Source organism: Podarcis muralis, chromosome 9 (genome assembly GCF_964188315.1).
Source record: "Podarcis muralis chromosome 9, rPodMur119.hap1.1, whole genome shotgun sequence".
Classification (NCBI taxonomy): Eukaryota; Metazoa; Chordata; class Lepidosauria; order Squamata; family Lacertidae; genus Podarcis; species Podarcis muralis.
The window spans coordinates 61,573,491-61,585,657 of record NC_135663.1 but is presented as its reverse complement, the minus strand read 5'-3'; the positions used below and the strand labels follow the sequence as shown (position 1 = coordinate 61,585,657).

At 45.6% G+C, this 12,167-nt stretch overlaps 1 protein-coding gene across 1 annotated transcript in view; it reads left to right on the top strand.

The window, feature by feature from the left end:
- PGCKA1 (PDCD10 and GCKIII kinases associated 1) overlaps window positions 1–12,167 on the top strand; it is a 55,840-nt gene continuing 43,673 nt past the window's right edge. Inside the window, exon 1 of the mRNA XM_028744111.2 lies at window positions 1–246. The gene's annotated coding sequence lies outside the window, so the exon portion shown is untranslated. The remainder of the gene's footprint in view (window positions 247–12,167) is intronic.

The window sequence follows — 12,167 nt, the reverse complement described above, 5'->3', positions numbered from 1 at the left end:
GTTACAGAGTCTAGGAAGTATTAAATGCAAACTTTAAAGGCTTTTATTTTCATCTTCCGTCACATGACTCCTGGGTGCCCAATGACACTCGCGACAGTGTCTCTCATTAGGAGGTCATGCAAACTCCCGCCTGCTAAAGGAGGCATTTGTTACATACTTAGCATTCAAATGCAGAAGCCGGGCTTAAGCTATGGGAGATCCTAATCAGCGGCCAGCTTCGTTTCCCCAACAGCGCAGAAGCTGCAGGTAAGAGAAGCTCTTCTTCTCCCTTTCAAAACTTTTGCCACTTTCCCTGCGAGGCTTTTGAAACCGAGACACCTGGCATAATGTCCTGTGTCGTAGCAGAAGGACTGTGATGCTACCTTCGGATAGAAACCTATTAAGAGTTTCACCTGTTGCTGCAAGAAGCACTGTTGGGTTCTACTTTAAAACGAGCAAGTACATTCCTCTAGCCATCAGTGGCTCCAGACTTCCGAAAACTTCTCATTTGCGCATTTCTTCAACAGATGGGTTGAGGTTGAATGGTGCTGCTGACAGGTGTTTATCGTGGGAACAGGGCTACTCGTGCATGAAAGGCTTTTTGAAGCACCCACACAATGTTGAAAGCATCAGGTGCCAGCCTATATTTCCTCTCCCCAATTCCCTGGCCATTTAATCCAGATTTACCCTTGGGGTGGGATCTCGTAAAGTGGGGAGACCGTCTGTTGTCAGAGACCTCTTTGTGATACTACCGGTTTGCAAATTAAGCCCCAGATCTGGAGCTGAATATCAGGTTAATAGACTCCTGACTTTAAATTGTAACATGCATGGGGGATGGGTAGCAATTGGTGGAAATTCCTTGGGGGGGGAATAATATATATTTGGCACATGTCTCTCAAAAGTGAATGCATTAAATGCACATTTGCAAACTTGTGTGTGATAACAGATACACACTCTCTGATGAGTGAATGTTTGGCAGGGAACATGGGCGAAAACATCTCGCATAAGAAGCTGGTGGCTGGGGTGTAAATGGGACTGGAAGGAAGAAAAGTGAATAATGATAGAGTCTGAAAAAATAGCATGCTTCTGATTCTAAATCAGGTGGATGTACAAATGTGAACTTAGGCAATGATTGTCTTGAGTTGCTACTGTCAAGTTCTACATGTCCGATGAAAGAAGGACAATGGTGGGAGAAAGGGAGATTCTCCCACCTCCTCCACGGGAGCTTTCCATTTGATGTAACTTGATGTCTTTTAGGAGATTGTGTTTGTTACGACCACTTTGGGAATGGAAAAAATGACACCTAACAACATACAACCCATAGCCAAGATCTGCTGGGATGATAAACCCTGGAACAGACAGAGATTGTGGGCTGTGCCAGCAGAGCTCAGCTGGGGCCACATTGGCAGAACTCGCTCAACCCAGCTGAACCAGGTCTATACTGGCTCAGCCAGCTTAAGCCAGTGAAACTTACGCTGGAGTAAGTCCCCCAAAAGTGTGGTTTGGGGTATAGCAGGGGCAGGATGGGCAAGGAGAGACTTACAACTACAATCATACCTTGGTTTTTGAACAGCTTAGTTCTCGAACGTTTTGGCTCCCAAACGCCGCAAACCCAGAAGTGACTGTTCTGGTTTGCAAACTATTTTTGGAAGCCGAACGTCCAATGGGGCTTACGCAGCTTCTGATTGGGTGCAGGAGCTTCCTGCAGCCAATCAGAAGCCGTGCTTCGGTTTCTGAACGTTTTGGAAGTCAGGCGGATTTCTGGAACAGATTCCGTTCGACTTCCAAGGTACGACTATATTTCAAACCTCTTTTAGCTCAGTCATGTGACATGGCAACCAAGAGTAGACTTTGGTAATATTTCATGATATGGTGCCCTATGTGAGGCAAAAATTTGGTGCCCCCAAATGGATCTTCTTAATTATGGATCTTCTCAATTTGGCACCCTCTTGGCTCTGTGCAATTTAGGGGCGAATCACCCACAGCGCCTGCCCTAAATCAGACACGACTGGTAAATTAGCCGAACTTACACTGGCAAACAGAGTGCTGTAAGTCAAGTTCTGTTGTAACGGCTTGTTTTCTTTCTGCCAGACTTGGGCCACCTCAGCCATCAGTTGTCTCAATCCTGAATAGAGTTTGGAATAGGATGAATTTATGTTAGCATAAATTTCACTGGCTTCCTATACAGTGGTACCTCGGGTTACAGATGCTTCAGGTTACAGACACTACAGGTTACAGACTCCGCTAACCCAGAAATAGTACCTCGGGTTAAGAACTTTGCTTCAGGATGAGAACAGAAATCGTGCTCCAGTGGCCCGGCGGCAGCGGGAGGCCCCATTAGCTAAAGTGGTACCTCAGGTTAAGAACAGTTTCAGCTTAAGAACGGACCTCCAGAACGAATTAAGTTCTTAACCTGAGGTACCACTGTACTTAGGATTGCTCTGAAGCACACTTATTATGGCATAAGCTTTCACGAACTAGCATTGTCCTTTAGACATAAGCCAATGAAAACATGTGGTATATAATAAAAGTATTAGTATTTAAGATGTTGCCAGACTCTTAGTTCTGTTGCAGGAAAAACAACAGTTGCCTCTCCCCTTTGGGACAGTTCTGCTTTGGGAGTGAGCGGCCTATAAATCTAATGCTATGATTGTTCTAGAACACAATGGTGTTTTGCTGTTCCACTCACTGATCTTGTTAGTTGCTGCGTCTGACAATCCTGGTACAGTGGTATCTCGGGTTACATACACTTCAGGTTACATACGCTTCAGGTTACAGACTCCGCTAACCCAGAAATAGTGCTTCAGGTTAAGAACTTTGCTTCAGGATGAGAACAGAAATCGTGCTCTGGCGGCGCGGCAACAGCAGGAGGCCCCATTAGCTAAAGTGGTGCTTCAGGTCAAGAACAGTTTCAGGTTAAGAACGGACCTCCGGAACAAATTAAGTACTTAAATCGAGGTGCCACTGTATCTATTTTTCTATCAGTTATTTCCATTGTGGATTTAAAGACACTTTGTGCACATACTGTACAGCCTTGTAGATGTTTGCATAAAACATTTGAGGTGTCCCCTCGAAAAATTAGCTACAGTGTGTTACATACTGTAGCTGATGCATTTGTAGTGGCTCTGGTGTGCAACTTAGAGAACTTCGCAAAACTCTAAAAAGAAAGTGTTGCTGTCTGAGCATGCTGACTGCAGACCAATCAGTTAATGTCCTGGATCATTGATCTGAATCAGAAACCCTAGTCTTACTGATTATTTTTATTTTTAAAGGGAGGGGTATCCAGTCATGAGGGACGTGGGTGGCGCTGTGGGTTAAACCACAGAGCCTAGGGCTTGCCGATCAGAAGGTCAGCAGTTCGATTCCCCGCGACGGGGTGAGCTCCCATTGCTCGGTCCCTGCTCCTGCCAACCTAGCAGTTTGAAAGCACGTCAAAGTACAAGTAGATAAATAGGTACCACCCCGGCGGGAAGGTAAACGGTGTTTCCATGCGCTGCTCTGGTTGGCCAGAAGCGGCTTAGTCATGCTGGCCACATGACCTGGAAGCTGTACGCCGGCTCCCTCGGCCAATAAAGCGAGATGAGCGCCGCAACCCCAGAGTCGGCCACAACTGGACCTAATGGTCAGGGGTCCCTTTACCTTTACCTTATGCAGTCATGAACCTCCTGCCATTTTTTCTAGTTATGCCCAAGATTATGGTGATCGGTGGCTTCTGATTGAGGAGTAGAGAGCTTGACCATTCTAGATGAAGTCATTCTTCTTCCAAAGGTGAGGTAACTGCATCCTGAAATGAGTTTCAGGATCCATCTTGGTGTTCAATGGTCCCCTTGTGGAGGCCAAGTGAAAGGAGTGTTTTATATCTTGTTAACTACATTAGAAGGGACGTGGGTGGCACTGTGGGTTAAATCACAGAGCCTAGGACTCAGAAGGTTGGCGGTTTGAAACCCCGTGACTGGGTGAGCTCCCGTTGCTCAGTCCCTGCTCCTGCCAACCTAGCAGTTCAAAAGCACATCAAAATGCAAGTAGATAAATAGGTACCGCTCCGGTGGGAAGGTAAAAGGCGTTTCCGTGCGCTGCTGTGGTTCGCCAGAAGCGGCTTAGTCATGCTGGCCACATGACCCGGAAGCTGTACGCCAGCTCCCTCGGCCAATAAAGCGAGACAAGTGCCGCAACCCCAGAATCGGCCACGACTCGATCTAATGGTCACTTTACCTAACTACATTAGAAATTTGTTTGGAACTTGCAGCTGTTTCAGAGTCATTAATTAATGCCAATATTAGTGATCTTATTTCACCAATGCTGAAGGAACTGAGTTTCAAAGTGCTAGTCTTGTCCGTCAAAGCCCTATATTGCTTGGGCTCTGCATATCTTGTGAGATGTCTACTCCAACCTTCTGAGGTCTACAGGGGAAGGCCCTGATGTAGGGCAGAGCCTTCACGATGGTGGCACCACTTTTTGGTACTAAGGAAAGAAAACAGGAGAGGAAGCTGGCAATCTACTCAAATCTAGGGCATGCCATGGATGAAGCCTTGACTTTGGAGTGATCTTGACTCTGCAGTTGTTGCCAGAACTGATGGTGTATTTGTGGAATCATTTTCAGCTTCGACTGGAACTATTAACCAGTATCAAATACAGTCATACCTCAAGTTACAGGTTGCGTTTTTCGGGTTACGGACGCACCGAAACCCGGAAGTACCGGAACGGGTAACCTCCGGGTTTCGGCAGTCGTGAATGCGCAGAAGCGCTCAATCGCAACCTGCACATGCACAGACGCGGCGCTGCGGGTTGCAAACTCTGCGGGTTGCCAACGTGCCTCCCGCATGGATCACGTTCGCAACCCAAGCGTCCACTGAACTCACTTTGAGGGAAGGTGGTGGTGCGGGTTGTGACAGAAGAATAGATCTATCAAAATCTGTTTTGCATGATACTGAAGTGGTATCTCTGTTTTCCTAGTCTCTGAACACCAGATACAGGGAATAAATATCAGAAATGGGTTGTTGTCTTTTCTATGGCCTATTTGTAAGGTATTTGGAACCATGTGGCTAGCCAGTGAATGCCAGGCTAAATGAACTCTCAGTCAGTTCTTATGTTCTTGAAACTTATAAATGTTTCCCACTGAAAAGTAAGGGACAAGAAGTGCTTAGCTGAATGGCCCCTATACGTATATATATCTATTTAAGGAAATACAGACGATTGCTGCTACTGTTTGCTCGCTACGTCGCCAGTATGGGGAGGGAGTGGCCACGAAGCTCTTTTATTGTGCCTTCACTTTTATTTTAAATAACGACTGTACATAGTGGCTGGGTGGGTCCTGGACATCCAGCATTGTAAGATACTCAAAGGTAAATGTGAGAGAGATGTTTAGTGACGTCATATGTTCCTGGAACACTTTAAAAGAGAATAGCAAATATTTGATCAGGGAGGTAAATACAACTGTTCAATGTCTTTGGCAAAACACCGATAAACCATTTCTAAATGAATCTTGTCTTAGTCTGGATTTCATACCCACATTATACAGAAGTGGCAAACAGGGCTTAGTATAAACTGGCTTTTTATAAACTGTCTCCAACATATATTGGAATACAGTGGTACCTCGGGTTATAGACGCTTCAGGTTACAGACTCTGCTAACCCAGAAATAGTACCTCAGGTTAAGAACTTTGCTTCAAGATGAGAACAGATATCGTGCTCTGGCGGCTAAAGTAGTACCTCAGGTTAAGAACAGTTTCAGGTTAAGAACGGGCCTCCAGAACGAATTAAGTTCTTAACCCGAGGTACCACTGTAGTCCTTTTGGGCACTATCTCTAAAGCGTTATGAAAATATTAAATGCATATTATCCAGCAGTGCTCTTCCTGTAGTTGTAACTCTCCTTTTCTCCCTGCCTGAGGGCTTCCTTGCACATTGCAGAAATCGCTTTTCTACTTCTTATGCATTTACAGTCAGGGACGCGGACTTATAAAAAATATTGGGGGGGGCCCGGGAAAGCTCATGAATAATAAATAAGCTCATGAATATGCAAATAAAGTGGCGCCGCCTCCTCGTGAGCGAATAGGGGAGAGCGTGCTGCGCCTATTAATCAGCTCCAAAGGAAATTGGGTGGAGCTTTTGCTCGGGAGGGAGGGCAGGAGGCATGCAGCCCGCCCCTCCCTGTGCATTTTGGGCTGGGGGAGGGGCGGCGATGGCGCTTGCCGGAGATTATTGGGGGGGCGGAGCCCCCCCAAACGAATTTTTGAGGGGGCTCGGGCCCCCTCAAGCCCCATGGAGTCGGCGCCTATGTTTACAGTCATTTTCTCTGCACCAGCGAAACTTTTTTGAGTCCCTGCTGAAGGCATTCTTCTTTGAACATGCCTACCCAGATGTTTAGAAAGTTTGTAGGAGTTTTAATTTGTTTTAGTCTATTTTATTGCCACATTAACCTTCTGTATGTTATCAATTATGGTTGTCAATTTTTTAGCGGTTATTTTTATTTTGTAAACTGCTCTGAGGTTTTTCTAAAAGCAAGCGGTACATAAATTTTGTGAAATAAATGAATAGCATCTCCTGCTCTGGCTTTCGGAGCAAAGTGTGTTGGTAAACTGACCATAATGGTGTGTGGGTGCTGCTTTTAACTTACCAACATTTAATAAAATGCCTAATCCCACAATGAAATTGCTTGTGCTTATTATAGCACAGGGGTGGCCAACTCCCAAGAGACTATGAGTTAAGAGCCAGTGATCTACCTGTGATCTACCACAGACGTCCAGTGATCTACCAGTAGATCACGATCTACTTGTTGTACGTGCCTGTTATGGCACAATTGCAATTCAAACATGTTTTACTGTCTGTTGTAGAAAGTAGCCAGAGTGCTGTCTTTCTGTGGCCATTGAATGTTGTTCATTGCATTATTTATTGTGGTTCACCTGCCCTTAGGATTTTATCCTTAGAAATAAAAGGTGTGTACCCCTCCAAACCTCAGAGTGACCCTGAGTCTGCTAATACCTTCGTCCTAGACAAAGGTGATACTGGTGACTTGGTTACACTTGCATGAGTGAAGGAATGCTTAGAACTGGAACTACAGCGAATTACAGTGATAAATTTGGCACTTTGGCGCCAGCAAATGCTGGTCCAAAATCTCTTCCCTGAGGCAGCCACTTCACACTGCCTATTTACACAGGAATTTCCTTGATCTCTCAACCTGAGCCTCCTGGACCACTCGCTGTGTTGTTCCAAGTGGCTTGCCTTTTGATCTGTTTCACTGATGGATGTTTTTATTTTGATGTTCGCATAACTGGTTTATACTACATAGACTACTTAACAAGGCTATTTTGGCATTCAAGTGGTAAAGGGTTAAAGTAAAGGGGACCCCTGACCATTAGGTCCAGTCGTGACCGACTCTGGGGTTGCGGCACTCATCTCGCTTTATTGGCCGAGGGAGCCGGCGTACAGCTTCCGGGTCATGTGGCCAGCATGACTAAGCCGCTTCTGGCGAACCAGAGCAGTGCACGGAAACGCCGTTTACCTTCCCACCGGAGCGGTACCTGTTTATCTACTTGCACTTTGACGTGCTTTCGAACTGCTAGGTTGGCAGGAGCAAGGACCGAGCAACGGAAGCTCACCCCATCGTGGAGATTCGAACTGCCAACCTTCTGATCGGCAAGCCCTAGGCTCTGTGGCTTAACCCACAGCGATACCTGCATCCCTATTCAAGTGGTACATATGTACAAAAAGGGTTCCTTGGAGTTGGCTGTGCTATGAATATTTTGCAGATTGTCTAATTCAGGGGTCAGCAAACTTTTTCAGCAGGGGGCCGGTCCACTGTCCCTCAGACCTTGTGGGGGGCCGAACTACCGGTATATTTTGAAGAAGAAAGAACGAATTCCTATGCCCTACAAATAACCCAGAGATGCATTTTAAATAAAAGGACACATTCTACTCATGTAAAAACACACTGATTCCCAGACCGTCCGCAGGCCAGATTTAGAAGGCGATTGGGCTGGATCCAGCCCCCGGGCCTTAGTTTGCCTACCCATGGTCTAATTTCCCACTTTCATCACAACTGTGATTTTCACATTAGTCTGAGTATCTTTGATTGTTATTCTCCTACAGACTGTGGTGAGCCAAGAAGCAGCCTTTTCACAGAATCATAGAGTTGGAAGGTACCATGAGGGTGATCTAGTCCAACCCCCTGCAATGCGGGTATCTTTTGGCGAGTGTCAGCCTCGAACCCACTACCCTGAGATTAAAAGGCTCATGCTCTACCGACTGAGCTCTCTCTTCTAACGAGTTAATTTTCCCACTACCATAATATATGGCAGGAGGGAAATCTAAATGATCTCTTGCTGTCGTCGCTAACAATTGTTTCCATTGTGACTCACGCATCACCCGTTCCATTTCACACGGTCATAAATTCCAGAAGCGTTCATCTGTGTGCAAAATCAAAGAAGGGTTTAAAAAGTTCTATATAGGCCAAGTAGGTGCTACAGAAAAATTAGCGTTCGATCTTAAATACAGGCAAGGGGCAATTCTCTCTTGCCCCAGAGCGCGGGACTGGATCTAATGGGCTTAAGTTACAGGAGGGTCTGTTCAGGTTGAATATGCAGAGAAAAATGCTGTTAGCAATAAAAAATTGTGTGATAGGAACCTGCTACCCAGAGGTCACACAGGTACGTGTACACAAGCAATCTTCCTTTCCCGGCTTTCTACTTTATATACAAAAGGTAGAGCTCAATGATGTCACCTGTATGAGGAAAGGAGGAACTTGTCACATGCTATCTTCAGTTAATTATTTCTATAAATATGAATCTACTGCCCAAATTCATTGGACTCTGGTTGACTTTTAAACAAGTTTTAATCGATTAGCCTAGCCCTTTAAACATTGCAATCTTAATGTTTCTAAGTTTGAATCATCCGACGGTGCCTTTCGTCTGCCACTGTTTTTTTTCTGGGCGAAGGCTCCGTACATTTAGCACTCCTGGCAGATGTACAACAGGGGCAGCATTTTCCTATTGCTGTGTGCTGAGGGAACCCTACACCCACTGATGGTGGAAGTTATTGTTAAAGGCACGAGGCTTGGAGGAAGAATTGCATGGCCATACCCTCCAGCATTTCTCTGATGAAAATTTTGTTGTCGTTTAGTCATGTCCGACTCTTCGTGACCCCATGGACCAGAGCACACCAGGCACTCCTGTCTTCCACTGCCTCCCGCAGTTTGGTCAAACTCATGCTGGTAGCTTCGAGAACACTGTCCAACCATCTCGTCCTCTATCGTCCCCTTCTCCTTGTGCCCTCCATCTTTCCCAACATCAGGGTCTTTTCATGGAGTCTTCTCTTCTCATGAGGTGGCCAAAGTATTGGAGCCTCAGCTTCAGGATCTGTCCTTCCAGTGAGCACTCAGGGCTGATTTCCTTCAGAATGGATAGGGTTGATCTTCTTGCAGTCCATGGGACTCTCAAGAGTCTCCTCCAGCACCATAATTCAAAATCATCAATTCTTTGGCGATCGGCCTTCTTTATGGTCCAGCTCTCACTTCCATACATCACTACTGGGAAAACCATAGCTTTAACTATTCGGACCTTTGTGGGCAAGATGATGTCTCTGCTTTTTAAGATGCTGTCTAGGTTTGTCATTGCTTTTCTCCCAAGAAGCAGGCGTCTTTTAATTTCATGGCTGCTGTCACCATCTGCAGTGATCATGGAGCCCAAGAAAGTAAAATCTCTCACTGCCTCCATTTCTTCCCCTTCAATTTGCCAGGAGGTGATGGGCCCAGTGGCCATGATCTTAGTTTTTTTGATGTTGAGCTTCAGACCATATTTTGCACTCTCCTACAACAACAACAACTTTATTATTTATACCCCATCCATCTGACTGGGTTATCTCAGCCACTCTGGGCAGCTTCCAACATAATAAAAACATAATAAAACATTAAACTTTTTTAAAATTAAAAACCTTCCCTATACAGAGCTGCCTTCAGATGTCTTCTAAAGGTGGTATAGTTACTTATCTCCTTGGCTCAGGGGGTCACATAACTCTATTCCCTCCAACATTTTTTTGATGAAAATAGGAACGCCCTAAGGAAAAACGAGACATTCTGGAATCAAATCAGAAACTGGGATGGCTTCTGTAAGTCCGGGGCTGTCCTGGGAAAATAGGGACACTAAGAGAGTCTCCATGACAGGCTGGCTAATGGTTTAACTGGTGTTAAATGGTTGAAGCAAGTTAATAAAGGGAATAAATAAAATAAAAGGAATTAATTAAAATGAGGCAGACTCTACACACTGAGTGACTGCAGTCGTAAGCAATTAAATGGATTAGGAATGTCTGCCAAAGCCCGAAATCCCTTTGCTTAAAGAGATGTTTGTGGTACCTGTGGTTGGTAAGAAGGATTTTGTGTTCTTTTCTTGACCTGCTATATGCCCTTAGCGGTTCTCATTTCCTCCCTGCTCAGTGACATCAGCTTAATGCCCACCTAGCAATGGTTTTCTCCCGTTACACCACACACCTGTCAAATTTTAAAAGCCAAACAACAAATGTAACACCGTACACCCCTGCAAGTGAACTGCATGGTCGCAGACAATGTGATAATTAACAAAGAATAGCTTCTTACTGCCGGAATACCAAAGCAGAAAACAAAAGCTGAGCAGATTACCCAGCCGTACTTTTTCCTGGTTGCAAGTTGATGATTAAGAGCAAAGCAAGCACTTTGTTTTCGTTCTGGCAGAGTTCCTTTAACAGTTGCCTGACAGGTAGAAATTCAGTAAGGCGATTCTTTACCTGTCATTGTATTCCCACGCCAGGTAAGACTGCACCTGTAGTGTGTGTCTTTTGTGTTTTGCTTGCCATTCAGCTATTAAAGGCACAGGAGTCCGGCAGGAGAAAAAGCTGGCAACCATTCAGAGCTAGCAGCGGTCGAAACTCCAATTATTCAACACAGGTTTTGTGACAGGGAATTTGATGAATGCAAGCAGTTTCTGAGCTCTGGGAGCAGTACTGCGCACCTAAGATTTCAGATTAAAACTGCCACTGCTGGAACGAAAGGAAGACCTTTTTCTGCCTCCCCACTTCCAGCCTCTGTGAGGACTGGAGAAGAGACCCTCATAAGAATATTAGGGGGACGGGCAGGGGAACTATAGCTTTGTTTTTTGCAGTCTTCAGATGAGGACTAGACCATGCGAAAAATGAATATAAGCCTTTAGCTGCAGTTCATTCATTTTCAGCTTTGTATTCTTGTTACTAAAAAGCGCGCCTAGACATTCTGTTGTTGCGCCCATAACCTAGGTTTAAGGTGCCATTTAGCTCCTAGCTTTCATATCTCAGTTTCTAACACTGAGGGCTCGTATATTTAGAGTGGTTTTACTTCCTTTTTTCCTCACCGGCTTTCGGCATTACATCTCCTATTTTAATATTAATATTTAATATTAAATTAAGGAAGTATTTCCATACTACTATTTTAGCACTGTTATATGACTGTGAATCACGTTCCTGCGAATTACAGCTCAGTTTTAGTTCCATAGGGACGCGGGTGGCGCTGTGGGTAAAAGCCTCAGCGCCTAGGGCTTGCTGATCGAAAGGTTGGCGGTTCGAATCCCCGCGGCGGGGTGCGCTCCTGTTGTTCGGTCCCAGCGCCTGCCAACCTAGCAGTTCGAAAGCACCCTCGGGTGCAAGTAGATAAATAGGGACCGCTTACCAGCGGGAAGGTAAACGGCGTTCCGTGTGCTGCGCTGGTGCTGGCTCGCCAGATGCAGCTTGTCACGCTGGCCACGTGACCCGGAAGTGTCTTCGGACAGTGCTGGCCCCCGGCCTATAGAGTGAGATGGGTGCACAAACCCAGAGTCTGTCAAGACTGGCCCGTACGGGCAGGGGTACCTTTACCTTTTACCTTTTTAATCTCCATATCCAAAAGGTCAGCCACTGCACTGACAGGATGCTGAACCAGATGGGATGTTCCAACAGGCTCCTCTTACGTAATTCTACAAAAGAGTACAGTGGTACCTCTAGTTACGAACTTAATTCGAGAAGGCTACCATATTTAATCGCCCAGAAAGCCATTTCCAGTTGTTGTTGTTGTTTAGTCATTTAGTTGTGTCCGACTCTTCGTGACCTCATGGACCAGAGCACGCCAGGCACTCCTGTATTCCACTGCCTCCCGCAGTTTGGTCAGACTCATGTTTGTAGCTTCGAGAACACTGTCCAACCATCTTGTCCTCTGCCGT